The 16,701-nt window shown below is 41.5% G+C and overlaps 1 pseudogene; it reads right to left on the bottom strand.

The window, feature by feature from the left end:
• Window positions 1–2,344: 2,344 nt before the first annotated feature.
• Window positions 2,345–15,975, bottom strand: LOC109549204 (transcription factor IIIA-like; annotated as a pseudogene).
• Window positions 15,976–16,701: the final 726 nt, after the last annotated feature.

Here is a 16,701-nt window from a genome sequence, read left to right as displayed (position 1 = left end):
GCAAGGTAGAGCGAGAAGGGAAGTAGGAGTAGGCCCTGGGGAGTGGGAGGTCCAACTGAAGGGTGGACCAATGTGAGGAAGTTACCTACCTGGGGAAGAACTAATTTCCATTAATTTTTTAATAGCACAGAGAGCAGTAACCTTTATAAGATTTCCCTTTAGGTATGCAAGTATAGCTATAGAACAAGGAGCATACCACAAGCTAAGTAAACAGCAAACGCAGGAAACACAGAATCCCTAACGTCCAACGAAAAAAAACAACAATAACTGTTTCATGTCAGCATCTTAGGAGAGGCAACTGGTGGGTGTGGCTGGTATGGTGGTCTCAGTGTCCAGGGAGTAGTTGTCTCTGTCACAGGGTGCAAAGTCATTTCCAGTGGAGCAGTCTTTGGCCCAAGTAGTGTCATCAAGGGTGATACCTTCTCAAGAACAAGCTCCTGGTCCAGGGCAATGTGGTTTGGGATATGGCACTGGGGGTATCCTTTGTAAGTGGATACCCACTCAAGTTAACATGGGTTTTGTTTTTGTGGCTCTGTGGTATTGTAACAAGACTGAACTTCTTGTAAAATATCAAGGTGATTTTGGTCCTGGGAGCTCGACTTATAAATATCTTTCAAACAAAGGCTTTGTGGGTGCACAACTAGCAAAGATGACGCTTGCCTCAACGAAGTTGCTATCATTGAACCGAAGCACCAGAACCCAACTGACATAATTAAATCCCTGATTAAGGGTGGCCAAATCTAAAAGCTCCCAACTGTCCAAGATTCTGTCCAGATGGGTGATGAGAGGGATTCTACTGCAGATAGGTTTTTAAATCACATGGCCTGTTTGGGGTGCATCTTGTTAATAGGATGGCACGTTTGTCAATTAAAATATCTGTGGCTGAGCTTTGACCTCCAGCATAGCCTATAGGCAGGCCCTCCAATTTAGGCAATTACCATGGGCCCTCTGCCTCGGTTGTTGGCTTGGTTGGTAATGGACAAGCCAGTGAAGACTTCAGGTTGTAGGGGTGTGGGCTCCAGCATCTGCTAAGTTTGGTTAAAACGATGGTTTACTTGGAGTGTTGGAGCCTCTGGACTTCAAACCAATGAACGCATCCAGACCAATAGCAATGAGACCAACAAAATAGTGTGTGGCTGCACTTGATAGACCTTTGCTGTTTGATGTCAATCCTTCTCTGGCTTGTATTATTACCAATGAAGGCTTGTCTGGCTTCATCATTATGGGATATGGTGTTGATTTTATTATTATCTCCTAATGTTATCTCCATTTTTATTTACCAAGTCCAGTTTCCTAGCTCCCTAGCAGCCCACACTGTCTGAGGGAATAGTCCTGGAAAAATAATTTTAATTTTCTGGAGGGAATCAGATGGAGAGCCAGGATTAATTATCTACCCCTCATAACCTGAATACTGATGAAGATTTTTTGAGTGGTAGAAGTTTAGGCTCAAATGAGTCACATGTCAGATGGGCAGGTTCCTGGCCCATGGGATAGTCTATGGTTAATGGGTCCCAGAAGAGTATGTACCCTACATCTGGCCTCCAGCGCTATGGGGGGGAATGGCAAATTTTCTGACTCTTGGGCCCTGTCCTTTATCATGGACCTACCAGTTAGCAGATGGAAAGCATCACTGAGCATCAGTTATGATGGTGGCAATGCCACCCATATAGTCTATGAAGTTTCACTGCTGTTCCATCAGTTGATCCCAAGGGACTCCCCAGGTAGCTAAGGTAACTGGGAGAAGGGCAACCTCATCCAGCAGCCTGGCATCTGGCAAGAAACTGAGGAGAGGAGAGACAAACTCCTCCTCCAGGTGGAATATTCCAGAAGGCCCAGATCTGGTTCCATTCTTTATCAAGGAGGTCTAAGTAGAGGTGCTCAGATTGAGGGGTGCTGCATTTATGACCCAAGGCATAATGGGCAACTGGGTATAGAAAGTCACAGGCTCAAGGATCCATCAGAACCACAATTTCTAGGAAAGACCAGTATGTGGCCAGTGATTTTTGCTCTAATGGTGTACAGCACAGAGCCAAGGTTGGTTTCTATCATCAGAAGCCCAAAGGCAACCTATGGTCTTCATAAGAGTCTTGAGACTCCTGGAGGTGTGAGAAGAGGTCGCTAAACCTTCTGTGGTGAAGGAGCCTCTGAGGAGAGTAACGCAAGTGCCTGTCATTTTTTTTTTCTAAATCAGTGTTTTTAATAAAGGGAAATGTGCTTCTGAGAGAAAGTAACTGAGCTTGTTGGTTTGTAGTCCTTTCAACAATACAACCTGATTATTTAGCTGAGAGTAATTACTGAGATCAATACCATTCAGTGACTTTCTGTATTTAGGCAAAGAGAAGCCTCACTGGTGTTTCCTTTTAGAAGAGATACATCCACTGAGATGAAAGGCCCAACTCGATTTTTCATGAGATGCTTGTACTTTGATTTTCATTTTCTTCATGTCGGCATGCCTTGTGAGACTGTGTTTTATTGCAAACCTTTTGCACCAGCCAGCATATTCACACATAAATGGGTGCTTTTCCTCAGGCAGGGAGAAAATATGGCTCTTGAGACCAAGCATGTTGCATAGCTTCCACCATGGTCTTCTCTTGGACACTGACACACATTCCTTTCTGGGACACGAGTTTTCACGTGTTGCTTACCCTCACCTCTCTGCTTGAATGTTTTCTGGCATACTTCACATGTTATTTTCTTTTTAGCGGGTTTCTCTCAAATGTTTTTGGCACAATGAACATCCCTTTTGACATAACGTGGCTCTCGTAGACTTTTCTTCTCATCCTTTCAGACTGCCGGGTGAAACAAAGTGCTTGCCATTTCTTTCAGGGTTTCACTTGAACAGTGATTCGTTTTTCTGCTGGCACTGATGGATTTCTAGCTGCTGATGTTCTTAAAGGTCTTCTTACAACCTTCAAACTGGCATACGTATTGTTTTTGCTGATTTTCATGTTTGCACGCAAAATGTTTCTTCAAGCTTGATTTTGTTGAATTTTTATTTTTTTATTATTATTTTTTTTGCAGTACGCGGGCCTCCCACTGTTGTGGCCTCTCCCGTTGCGGAGCACAGGGTCCGGACGCGCAGGCCCAGCGGCCATGGCTCATGGGCCCAGCCGCTCCACGGCATCTTCCCGGACCAGGGCACGAACCCGCGTGCCCTGCATCGGCAGGTGGACTCTCAACCATTGCGCCACCAGGGAAGCCCTGAATTTTTATTTTTAAAAATGTTTTTGGCCTCATGGCGCAGCTTGTGGGATCCTAGTTCCCTGACCATGGACTGAAACTAGGCCCTCGGCAGTGAGAGCACAGAGACCTAACCACTGGAGCACCAGGGAATTCCCTTGTGTTGAATTTTTAATCACAACCACTCTCTGAAGAATAAATAGCTGTTCTCCCATGTGGATCAGGATGTGGCATCTCCCAGGGTAGTTCCTGCTGATGGCTTGGCTACACTCTTCATTATCACAAACCCATGTCCTCTCCCCATGTGCTTGCACAGGTGCATATCTAGCTTTCAGGCCTACTGCGATTGGCTCTGGAGTCTGGTAAGGAGCAAAAGAACCTCCTGGGGACCACAGGGAGTGGGGGAGGGAGCAAGGGCAGGGGTGGGGTGGGGCTTGGCTACTGCCTATCCCAGTGAACAGCATCTGCATAGAACACGTCAATGACAGGCAGGAAGGACACTGCCCCCGAAATCAGAGCCAGGCACCCCAGCAAGCACTGTGCAGGGCCAAGAAGACAATCACACGTGTGGCCCCCTGTGGTCACCATGTTCAGGCAGCCAAGACTCTGGCCAGAGTGAACCACTCTGGACCAACCCCACATACTACCCAGGTGTACATTCTGGAATGTTTCCCCGTGGGGCCTATCGATGTTAATTTGGACCAGTTTTATAGCCTTTTGTTGGAGGGGGCCCCATTCAAGGCGAGCTGATTAGTAAGTAACAGTATCAGAGAGAGTAAGTAGAATCTCTACACGGGGACTATATTGCCTCCAGAATGCAACACTGACTAAACGATGCTGGAGTTTTATGTCCTTAATGAGTGTGTTAACAAACGTCCTTAAAGGAGGATGTCATCGCTGGAATATCATATCCGTGCTGATGGAGAACGGTGGATGCAGTTAGATGTTGTCTGCAGAGATTGTGTGCAATTGCAAAGAGGTCCTTACTCTAGAAGGTGGCTGGAAAAGGTGCATTGCTTCCCTTGGGGGTGAAGGCAAATTGACGCTGAGAAGCTGTTAAAACAGGCACTGAAGAGAACGTATTAGCCAAACCTTTTACTATCAAAATATTTACTGGTTGTTAATTGGATGACATCAGTAATTTTAATAATATCGGGTATTGGGAATGGGGACCTTAATGGATGGGACCATAGTATTAAAGTTGCAGTAATCCACTGTGAGGCATTATTCTTTTTTTTTTTTCAATTTTTGAAGGTTTAAGAACAGGCAAATTTGCCTATTAAATGGAGAGGCGGTGGATATAATCATCTCATTATTAATTAGGTCTTATATGAAGTTTGAGTTCTTTTTTTTTTTTTTTTTTTTTTTGCGGTACTTGGGCCTCTCACTGTTGTGGCCTCTCCCATTGCGGAGCACAGGCTCCAGACGCACAGGCTCAGCGGCCATGGCTCATGGGCCCAGCTGCTCCGCGGCATGTGGGATCTTCCCAGACCGGGGCACGAACCCGTGTCCCCTGCATCGGCAGGCGGACTCTCAACCACTGCGCCACCAGGGAAGCCCTGAAGTTTGAGTTCTTGAAGGCCCTATTTTAACTTAAATTGGACCACTTTAATATTTTAACTGGGTCTTTTTTTGTCAAGCCAGTTTCTAAGTGCCAAAGACTTTACTTAGCTTCAATTTATTACTCGTTATTTCAGAGTGTCTATTTCCAATATAGAATATTTTAGGGCAATAGATATTATGACTATGGGGAACTTAGGCAGAACTATAACATAAAATAAGGACTACCCTTCTTTCCTGTATTTTATGTTTAGTTACTCTCCTAGGGTTATAGGGAGTTCCATGTTTAAATTTAGTAGGATCTTCTGATAAAACTGTAATATGGGATCCAGTATGATTAAATTCATGAAGCTTTGTCAACTGGTGCATTTTAGCAGTTGTTAAAGTTAATTTAGCACCTATGCTGTAGAGGCAGAAAAGGCAATCAGCACCCTTTTTATCTTTTTGTCATAGAAATTATTTTAGTAAATTTTGGATTTTCAATTGTTTTAAGTTATACACCTTTGTTTAAAAAATATTATACACACACACATATATAATTCATTTTTTATTTTCTCCCTCTGTATCTAGGTTTTTTCCTTTCATTCCATTATTTTCCCTCTGTTTTGGGCTTCTAGGCACCTATGCCTGTGTTTTCAGTTTGATAACTCAGTGGGAAGCATGTAGGTGGTTATAGGAAACGAGGGGTAGGGGCTCATGGCCTGCCTTTAGGCAGCCGGCTCTTACTCCAGGCCTTCCCAGTCCACCACTAGAGGACCAGGGTTTGCAGCCTCTCCTTGGGACAGTGCAGTAAGACCCACTGTCAGAAGTATCAGTCCCTTCGCATGTTATATTGGGGCGCTTACTAAGGCCCAAGCACAATGGTTAGTGGTCTTGTATTATTTAAGTAATTGGATACCTGGCAGGTGTTCTGAAGGGGGTTGCTGGGATGAAATCTTTGTTTCCTTGAGCCAGAGGGCCCCTCCGGATTACATGTTGGGTGGCTGGTCTTAGAAGGTGCAGCCTGTGATATTCCTGACAGTCTAGGGAGCATAAAGCTCTCTGTGGACAGCAAGGAGATACGCAGCAACAAAGAGAGGTAGCTGCTACCCACACCTGAGCAACATCAAAATGACACCCAGCTGCCATTTCTCTCCCATGGGGGGAGTCCAGCCAACATCTTCCTGCACAGGAGTCCCCTGAAACACACAGACCAACCAGAGTTCTGCCCCAAATAATGATGAAGAAACACCACCACCATCAAGGAGGGTCCCCTGGAATAGGTCTCTGCCAAACACAGACTGTGACTAGAAGCAGAACCAGCAAATCTTCCAGCCTGGAAAGCACAGCTCAAGTAGCCTCAGGCTGCAAGACTAAAAGCCCAAGCTCAAATTCCATCCCAAACTGCTCTCCCTGTGGTCTGGAGCCAATTAGTGAGCCAAGAGCAGCTCGAAAGAAGTTATCCAAGAGTCAGTGGTTGTGGCCATAGTGCCAACTGTATTATAAGACTTTAAGAATTCTTTTGATGGCGGGATACAACACACTGATTCATGCAGATGAAAGGCTGAATGTTTTGTTACTTAACGCTACTGAGAGAGATGGCCGCTGGGCAGGGCCACACAGGGAATGACACCCAGGGAGGGGGTCACAGCAAACTAGAGTTGTGGGGTGCAGCTAGGTAGGCAGCTTTGGCAAGCAGTGTGGGGGTTAGTTAGGTTTTGCAGGCTCCCTGAGGACTGGTTGATTTGAATCATTTAGTGTAGGGCTTATCCCTAGTCCGGTACTTGCAGTGATTAGGGCGATGCCACGTGGCCCAGAGTATGAGCGCCTGGTCAGCGAAGTTAACTTTTCAGAGCACATGGTGGGCTCTAGCAAAGCGCATCCTACACTCAGAGGCCGACAGCAGCCGCACTGAAAGGCTGAAAGCCTGGCACTGGATAAATATCCAGGTCCCTTCACAATTTATAGGCACCTAGAGATTTAATTTAAAAAATTTGTTTAATGATTGACAAAGGCCTATATATTTTTTTCCATTTCTTGGCACATAAACTGCATGTTTAAATTAGGCACAATTTTCTTAATTACTTTTTTTATAAACATGAAATACTGGTTCATTTGATGAGATTCTTTCCAGAATTTTCTAAAATTCCAATAAAATACGGAGAAGTGATGTCAGCTCTTAAAAACCTCCCATATGAGTGTTCATTTTGAAGCCTTAAGAGAGTTACTGAATTTCACAAAGTGCTATATTTGTAATAAACCTGCTGACTAAGGAAATCTTACCACAGATTAATTCAGCAGGGTTAGGCAAAAATAAAATATCATAGTTTCCCTACTCTTGGTCAGTTTTTAAATGTTTTTAAAAAATTAACAGACACACTCCAATAAATGTAATTTTTAGGGTTTATAGCAGCCAAATTAATATAGCAACCCAATATAACATTAACAGGCTACTACAATGATTTTATGTAGAATTGTACAACGTAACTTCAATTACATATTTCATACTGCTCAGCAATCCATCTGTGTTAATCTAGAAACTTCATCTCTCAATTTCCCCAATTATTACTTCAATTTTTTTTTCTCTTTCCGTCCTTCCTCTTTCTTTCCTGTTACCTTAGAGGCAGTTTTTCTTTTCCTATCTAGGGTAACTCCTCCCATCTGTGTGTTTGGACCCCATTATAATTTTTCAGGAGTATTATCCAACTTTCCTTTCCTGAATATTCAACCAAACCTTCTCAACTAGATCTTTTCCATCTATATGGAATTATTCCTACGCCTCTATCCCATATCATCCTTACTTACAGCCCTATCTCTCTGCCATTCCACTGTTAATCTCTTTTAAAAAAATTATGTTTTGCTGTCTTTGTTTATTCATCTCCTATGCATTTACTAACATAGTTCATGCCAACACAGCTTTTGTACCATTTATTTATGGAACAATCCTTCCTAAGGTCATCAATGACCTCCATTTTTTGGCCCCATGCCAAATCTAGGGGACTTTTTAGTGCTCATTTCATTGATTTCTCGGCAGCATCTGGCACTGCTAACTGTTTACTCTTTCTTCTATCACCCTCTTACTTTAGCTCCCATGATGCAATACTCTTGTACAATGCCAGAATTAAAGTACCTGAGCGAAAGCAACATCAGTAGGAATTTAAGAAGAAAAGAGATGAAACACATCACCAGCAAACCTGATTGTCCAAAGATAATCACGTGATTGTTGCATAGACTATCCATCAAAGTCCCTTCTCCTTTCTTTAGTAGTAACTGGACATAATATGCCCAGTTATATTACATTTTTCAGCTTCTCTTGCAGTTCGCTGTGGCCATCTGCTGAAATTCCCTCCAAAGTTAGGTAAGAAGCACTACAATGGTCCTATGAAACTTCCCACATATCCTGCTCTGTGCTCTTACCTGTTTCATGGGGGCAAGTTGAACATGGCAAAGATATAGTCAGCTCGGATCTCTGAATGACTAAGTGAAGCAGAGATAACCCCCTTTCACTGTCATAAACATACATCTCCTTGGGCTGGAAAATGTTCCCACAGACTTTAATGTACATCAGAAACACCTGGAAAGTTTAACACACATTGCTGGCCCTCCACACCAGAGTTTCTGATTCAGCAGATCTAGAGTGGGGCTCGAGAATCTACTTTCCTGACAATTTTCTTTCTTATACTTTGAGAAGTGCTGTCCTAGACTACTACGCAAAAAGAAACAAAAGTCTTTTATGTCTCTTTTTTCAGCCATTAAATTCGGAATCTATTGCTAAAGGACTTAAGCTTCCCCTATCTAATTCAGAAATGATTATGGAAACATTATCAAAATTATCTTATTTTCATGCTGGTACGAGTAGCCAATTTGACACAAAATACAACAACCTTGGAAGCACATTGAGTGACTGGGAAATGGGTCAAATTGTCCAAGTTCTCTGTTTTGTCATCTTCCTACAGATTGTCCTATTTCCCCTAAAACTGACCTCCAGCTTCTAGGCCACGATACTGTCCAAAGATGCTCAAATGTGTAAATAATTAAGGAATTAAGGCTTAGAGCAGAAGAAATAGGGAGACAAAAAATGGAAGGGAAAAGGTACTTCACAAAGCAACGTGATTGTGAATTTTGAAACTAAAAAATATTTAGAAAAATAAAATTCATTCCAAAATTTATTTGGTATTTTTGGGTGGGAGTATCTGGGGTGGGGGGAAGAATGTGTATGCTATTTGGAACCAGGATACAAATTACAAATGCTCTCCAGAGAGAATGGGTATACTGCAGAGGAGTCAGCAGAAATGGTCAGTGATTCAAATCCTGTAACTGAGCAGGTGAGAAACCTTGGACTACTGAGTTCAACCACACGGGGAGTGATCTAGACAAGCCCTAAGATCCCAACCAGATTTGACAATCTGACTCTGTTGCCGAACGGCTTATTTTATAACAGGGAAAAGAATAGATCTTTACCATCCTGCAATGACACATATATAGTAGGCTGAAAGCATTTTTGATGGACAGATATGTTTTTCATGACATTTAACTAGAATAGCGAGAGAATTCCATCCTTAAACCTGACATATTTCAGTTTAAACGCCTTGGATTTTTTTTCTTTTTTGGTGGGGGAATAAAATTTGAAGCTTGAAACGGAAAGTTGAGACATGCTGATTCTTATAATTTCCAAGTAGTACAGGAAAGGGAAGAGAGCTTTCCGTCTTTAAAGACAGTTTGTATGACAGCTTTACTAATATTTAGTGTTTAAATTTGCCTCGGGTTTAGGAGATGCTTTTATTTAATTATCTTCTAAATGTCCTAAGGCCACTTAATGACTGAACATAGGTTTTCCCTTTCCCATTGTGATTCTCCATCTATTTCATCTAACCATGATTGAGTTATTTAAATCGACAGTCTCTTTATTGGATGACATTCAAGACACCTTAAATTTTTCAAGAAACCATTCAGACAAAGTAATGACTCCTTTACTCCTTCTCTCCTTAGGTTAAAAGCATAAACCCTAAAGAAACAAAAATATTGGGTTTTATTTTTTACTATTTCTTTTTTTAAAATTTTATTTAGTATTTATTTTTTGGGCTGCACTGAGTCTTTGTTGCTATGTGTGGGCTTTCTCTAGTTGTGGCTAGTGGGGGCTACTCTTCCTTGCGGTGCGCGGGCTTCTCATTGCGGTGGCTTCTCTTGTTGCGGAGCACGGGCTCTAGGTGCGTGGGCTTCGGGAGTTGCTGCACTTGGGTTGAGTAGTTGCGGCACGTGGGCCCTAGAGCATGCGGACTTCAGTAGTCGCAGTGCGTGGGCTCACTGCAACTACAGTGAGTTGCAGTAGTTGGGGCATGTGGACTCAGTAGTTGTGGCTTGCAGGCTCTAGAGCGCAGGCTCAGTAGTTGTGGCTCATGGGTTTAGTTGCTCTGTGGCATGTGGGATCTTCCCGGACCAGGGAACAAACCCATGTCCCCTGCACTGGCAGGCAGATTCTTAACCACTGTGCCACTAGGGAAGTCCCAAATATTGTCTTTGCGTTATCAAAGATACTCTAAATTTTGCTCCTAAAAGTATATCTTATAACTTCTCATCATCCCATGTCTCTCTCCCATTTGACTATTACATGAGAAAATGGAAAAATTTCCAAGCAAGAATAAAGTGTGGCAAGTTAGGCAAACCAGAAATTGAAACAATAAAATGAGAAAACACCTACCAAGGAAATCTAAAGTTAATCTGATTTTGTAAAGCAGGAAGAGAACTGACAGATGACCACTAAAGTCACTGCACTGTACAATGTATTACAGAAGCACATTCAATGGAAATAAAAGACACGAGAAACTAAATTCTCATGTTAGGGTGATTTCTAAGGACATCAGAGCCCAGAAAACCTGAAAGTAATATGGGAGGTCTGATCTCAAGCCCTAACTGTTCTATCCCACATCTTACGAGATTGACTGGTTTACGGAGTGAACTAAATTTGATGGAAATGTGTTCTGGAAGTCTCTTTATTTTTAAGCAACTATTCCACTTGTCATTCCTTTTTGATCCTTCCCTGCTCCCTGATGGAACATTATACAAATCTCATAACTTCCAAGTCACTTCTATTTCCTCTTCAATCATTATGACTCACTCTCAGTCAACTTTATTCAAAAGATCAATCCAGTCTAAATCAGAGCTTCAATCTCTAATTCCATTCAAAGCTTGTTTCTCCTCCACAACTCAAGACTGGCCCATGGCTCAAAGTCTTCCTGTGAGAAAAGGCATTTTTACTTATCTTTCGCTTTCCTTTATCCTTCTCCTCCTTCCTTTTCTGCTTCCTCTTGTACTGAGGTGAGAAAGGGGGAACTGGAGGAAGAGGGGCAACAGTCTTTCCTTATATTTTTGTAGTCAGGCCTTTGTTGTCTTTCATGACAGCATTCCTATATGTTTGCTCTCTTAGGGCATATGTGTGGATTTTTCAGAGGGCCGGGGGGATCTCCACAATGCATAGGATTGTAGTGTGGAAGCTAGGCTCTGGGGACTCTTGTTGGCAGCTTCCCTCTTTCACGGGGCACATTTAAGAAGACTTGAGCTGGGCTACTCTATTCTGCATCCATTGGCCTATGAATCCTTGTCATTTCCAACAGCAGGAATGCAAGCCACTTCACCCCCTCAGGTCTCTCTGCAATGGTGGACTGTTCTACCCTTTCTCCTACCCACAGAAGACTCCAGGCAATAAACAGGCCTAAGTCTTCATGTACGTGAATGCTTCCCCTCTGCCCAGATTCAATTAAGCAATGTCTCACGTTCAACTACAAGGGAAGTTGCAAGATGAGGCTGAGGTTTTATGCCTCTTAAAGCATTCAACCATGGTGTGCTGTAGTCTGCTTTTCTTAGAGACACTGCCAGTCTCTGTACGCTTTTCTTAGGTCACCTTACCTTGGGAGGGAAAGAGTCTCCATGTCCCAGTATTCTCTTCTGAGCTCCCAGCTTAACAACCCAGATGAATTCCCCGCCTCCATAAACTCTTCCAGACCTTATTTAGGCTGAATGGGATGTGAGCGTGAAGGTCAACAGAACCGTGTTAAGCGAATATGAAGAAGCCTATGGCACGGCACCTTCTATCTTATCAAAGCAACAAGGAAGGGTCAGAGGGGAGGCAAGGCCATTTAAGACAAGGCATCTGATTTGAGGATGACACACCAAAAATAAGCCACATGGACTACGATCACTGCCCTCACTTACCTCCAGAAAAGAGGACTGGGTGCTGCGCATCTGCTTGATGGCCTCCTCTAAAGAATTATCGTCACGTTATGTACACTACCAAATGTAAAACCGACAGCTAGTGGGAAGCAGCCACATAGCAAGGGAGATCAGCTCGGTGCTTTGTGACCACCTAGAGGGGTGGGATAGGGAGGGTGGGAGGGAGACGCAAGAGGGAGGAGATAGGGGGATATATGTATATGTATAGCTGGTTCACTTTGTTATAAAGCAGAAACTAACACACCATTGTAAAGAAATTATACTCCAATAAAGATGTTAAAAAAAAAAGAATTATTGTCACAGAATTTTCAGCTATTTCACCCCACTAATACTGATACTCAATCATTCTAAGCCTACAGCACTAGACTTTGGAATGATCTCATACCCCAGTAAGCACTGTCATTGCTGCACAATCTTGTTAGAATTACCTTGTTGACAGTGTTAGGTCCGTTTTGCAGAGAAGGAAGCAGAGCACTTCTGGGTTGACGAGTGCTATCGGCGGTCTAATTCGTGAAGGGCTGCTGGTCCTCTGGAGCAGGTGGTCTCTGCTACGGAAGAAGTGTATTTGATGCTGAGTTTGTGAAAACCTACAACGAATAAATATTTTCCCATCAAAAAACCCCAGCAAAACAAAACCACACACTTACTGTGCCATCTTTTTTTAAGTACTGTAAGAATTACTTCTAACTACCTGACACTCTAAAACAGGGGAGCAATTTCTACAATGATACACCCTGGAGCACCATCTGAGAGCACAGAAATAGAACACTTAACTTCCTGTTACCGAGGTGCTGTGATATTGGACAAGTCACCTAACCTTTACCTGAGTTCCCCAGCTGGGCTGCTGTATTAATGTCCTAGGAGCGCTATAAGAAACTACCACAAATTCGGTGGCTTAAAACCATGCAAAGTTATTCTCTTATAGCTTTGGATGCCAGAAGTCTCAAATCAGTTTCCCTGGGCTAAAGTCATGGTGTTGACAGGGCTTGTTCCTTCTAGAGGCCCTAGGGGAGTATTCATTTGTTTGCCTTTTCTAGCTTCTAGAGGTCAGCTGCATTCATTGGCCTCACATCACTGCAACCTCTTGTTTCTGAAGTAATATCTGCCTCCTCTCTGATCTGCTGCTTCCGTCTTTTAAGACCCCTTAAAAGACGGACTGCAGCCCACCTGGATGATCCAACTTAGTCTCCTTATCTCAAGATCCTTAGCTAAATCACATGTATAAGGTTTCTTTTTGTTACCAGGTATCATTTACAAGTTCTGAGGATTAGGATGTGGATATTTAGGAGGCCAACATTCAGCCTACGACAGTTGCTTTAAGGATTAAATTAGATAATATACATAAAGTACCCACCGTGATGTCTGGCACATATTAACACTCAGCTCAATGTAGGAGCTCAATTAATGTTTATCAAGTGAATTAAGGGGATGTATAAATCTCATGTGTTCACTTTCTTCCTTCTACCTCCTCATCGTATTTAGTAGGTTGTATGATTTTGGTTAAGACACCCGATCACTAAAGAGTCCCTGCTGCCTCATCTGTAGACTTAGATATATTTATAACAATCCCTCTAGAAATATAATGATGGATAAGACTGACTTGGCGTCTGCCTTCCTTAAGTTTAGAAGTTCACATTCTCTTCAAGGGAGCAGACAATAAAATCATTTTATATACAATATTATGATATATATTTATAGATATATGATATTAATTAGTGCCATTAAAGAACTCAGGCAGGGAAGGAGAGATAGAATACTGGGGGAGGGCAGGATCATGGACAGTCCACGCTCTCCATGTATACAGCACTGTCAAATGTCACCTCCATAAAGGACTTGATTGACCACATGATCTAAAACAGAGTCACTGCTCCCCTACCTAGCTTTCTCTCTCTTTTTGCCTGAATTAAATTTTATGGCACTAATTACTCTCTCAAATTATATGTATTTTATTTATTATTTTATTGTCTGCTCCCTCTAGAACAATATGAGCTTCGGGACAATGGGGGTTAATTCTGTCTTGTTCATCATTATACTCCTAGAAGAGACTGATAAGAGTAGGAGCTCAATTAATGTTTATCAAGTGAATTAAGGGGATGTATAAATCTCATTAAATACTAACACTAATTCTACTTAATTAGTTTGAGAAACAGTGGTAGATACACAGTTGTTTCATATCTAACTGGTAAGATAAACAAATACATTTTTGAACATGTGTATCATCTACCCAAAGATTGTAGTAAAAATGGTGAATTTCTGTGACTGTTTATCAGAAACTTCTATTTTTTTCTTTATAACATCTATGCCAAAGGATAAATGATAATCTGTATATAACATTTATTTTAAAGACCACATATATATAACTTATCTTTTTACCACTTAACTTGAAAAAAGTTGTTGAAAATGTTTCTCTCATAATCATTTTCTGAAAATTGAGTAACTAGAGGATGTATGCAGGAGAGAGATTATTTTCTCATACACAGGGAAGAAGTATACAGTACTACAAACATGCATGCAGATCTCTAATAATTATGAAAATAGGAAAATATTTCAATTCCAGCTGGACTTCATATTTTAATCTGTGGTATTTTTATGTTCAATGAATATAGATAAATTCATAAAAACACATGTTTCTTAAAATGAAAGCAATGACAGCCTTTAAATAACAACAGTATTCTAACTATGAGGCACTTTCAATTATACAGGTTAGAATGAACAATTTAACTTGGTGACATGTTTACAAACCCAGCAACTCTAAATTTATTGTTTTTAAGATGTTTGTCATTTAAACTAATGCCCTTGTTAACGAATTATTGATTGAAAATAAGAACACGTGGTATTTACCTGTTATTTCAATTAGTCACCATGTATATATATTATATATATATATAATATATATATAATATATATATATATACAATTTTGTTTAAATGAGCACACTGCCCAATATAGGATTCTAGATTTAGAGATATCTTTAAGTAAAAATACTCAAAATTGTTGTTGCCTGTTTTAAAAAAATCTCATTCAAGAATCCAATTTCTTTTTAAAATTGAGGTTGGTAAAAGTTATCTAAATAAAATTGAAATATATATTGGTTATCTGATCTACAAAAATTAAGAGCAGAGTTCACATACTATTTAAATACATATTGCTGTCCCAGACATTTCCACTAGTTCCAACTGTCTACACTGTAAGTCAATTTAGTTGTTTTGAGAGTTGGTAAATATGAGCACCCTACGTTGTTTACAAGCTACGTTTTTCCATGATAAGGTCAAATGATATATTTTCACCGAAAATACTAAAGGCTTCAGGATGGGTACCGCTCATTAAGGATGGCCTTTCTAGCATCACTGGTTCCTTTAGGGTTGATGTGTCAGAAGGTGATGAGCAGGTGGACTCTGCTTGTGCAGGGAGAGGACCTGCCAGGTTGGAAGCAGCAGTGGGTGGAGGCCTCACCCAACTTCTCACTCTGCCATGGCCAACTATATATGACCACAAATGCTTTGGCCCTCTTCCCATTAAGAATTGGGGTCTTGCAACCCTGCCCCTTAATATGGGCTGGCCGACGACAACTGACCAATAGAGTTTGGCACAGTGAAACTATTCCAGTTCTGGGCTTAGCTTTTAAGAATGTGGGCAGCTTCCACCATGGTCTCTGGGAGCCCCAAACGTCCACATAAGTAGTCCAACTACCTTGCTAGAGATATCATATGGTGAGGCCCTAACATTGCCTGACAAAAGAAAGGAAGAGAAGCCCAGCTGAGCCCAGCCCCCCAGCAATCCCCACCAAGACGTAAGGCATATAAGTGAAACAGTCTCAGACTCCCCAGTTCAGCTCAGCCAACAGCTGAATACCACCCAGTGATCCAAATCATTTCCACAGGGAGCAGAAGAACTGTCCAGATGAGCCCTACCTGAATTCCTGACCCCCAAAGCAGAAGATATATTAAAGTAGTTGTTTTTCTCACCCACTAACCTGTAGGGCAGTTTATTAGGACAATAGGTAACCATAACATCTCCTAAGTAAGTCATCCTGACTTTAGCATAATTACCTTATATGTTTGAAAATCATCTTTGTCAAGCCATGTCACCAGATTTAACTCCAGAACGGGACGCACTGTCTGTTTGCAGTGGCCACAGTGATGAACTGTGGAAATGAATACAGTAAATCTAAACAGTAAATTTAAACTATGTAATGTTATAATGAGCATGCAAAGTCACTCATGTTCTGCTTTACAAGGTCTAGGAGAAACTGAGAAGGGCAGATGTGTCAGTGTATATGTCCTTCAAAATCAGGGGCTCTAAAGCAGATCAACTGGACTTTCCTCTTTAGAAAAGAGCTAACACTGACCGTTCAGTCAGTTAGATTCAAGACCTTAGAACCATTTTCAACTACTGTATTGCTCAAGTAAAATTAATATCAGAACTCTGTAATATCTACCATTTAAAAAATCTATTGTAAAATCTTTGCCTAATCCCCATTTATGGGTTTGATATCTTCACTACCTTTTTCATAGTTCCCCAAATTCATTCCACTAATACTTTCATGATATCGTTTTCTACCTTAAAACCTTTCAATAATTCCTAATTATATATGATATTAAAAATCAACTTCTTATCCTTGTTTTCATGTCCTTCCACAGTTCTATAGTATTTTCTCCTGTCTACTCCAAAATTTACTTTTTTGTAAACTGCTGGTCAGAGACTTCCCTGGTGGTCCAGGGGTTAAGAATCTGCCTTCCAATATAGGGGACGTGG

The sequence above is a fragment of the Tursiops truncatus genome, chromosome 9, assembly GCF_011762595.2.
Source record: "Tursiops truncatus isolate mTurTru1 chromosome 9, mTurTru1.mat.Y, whole genome shotgun sequence".
Taxonomy (NCBI): domain Eukaryota; kingdom Metazoa; phylum Chordata; class Mammalia; order Artiodactyla; family Delphinidae; genus Tursiops; species Tursiops truncatus.
Note: the sequence above shows the minus strand (reverse complement) of the source record. Positions and strands in the feature narration are given on the sequence as shown.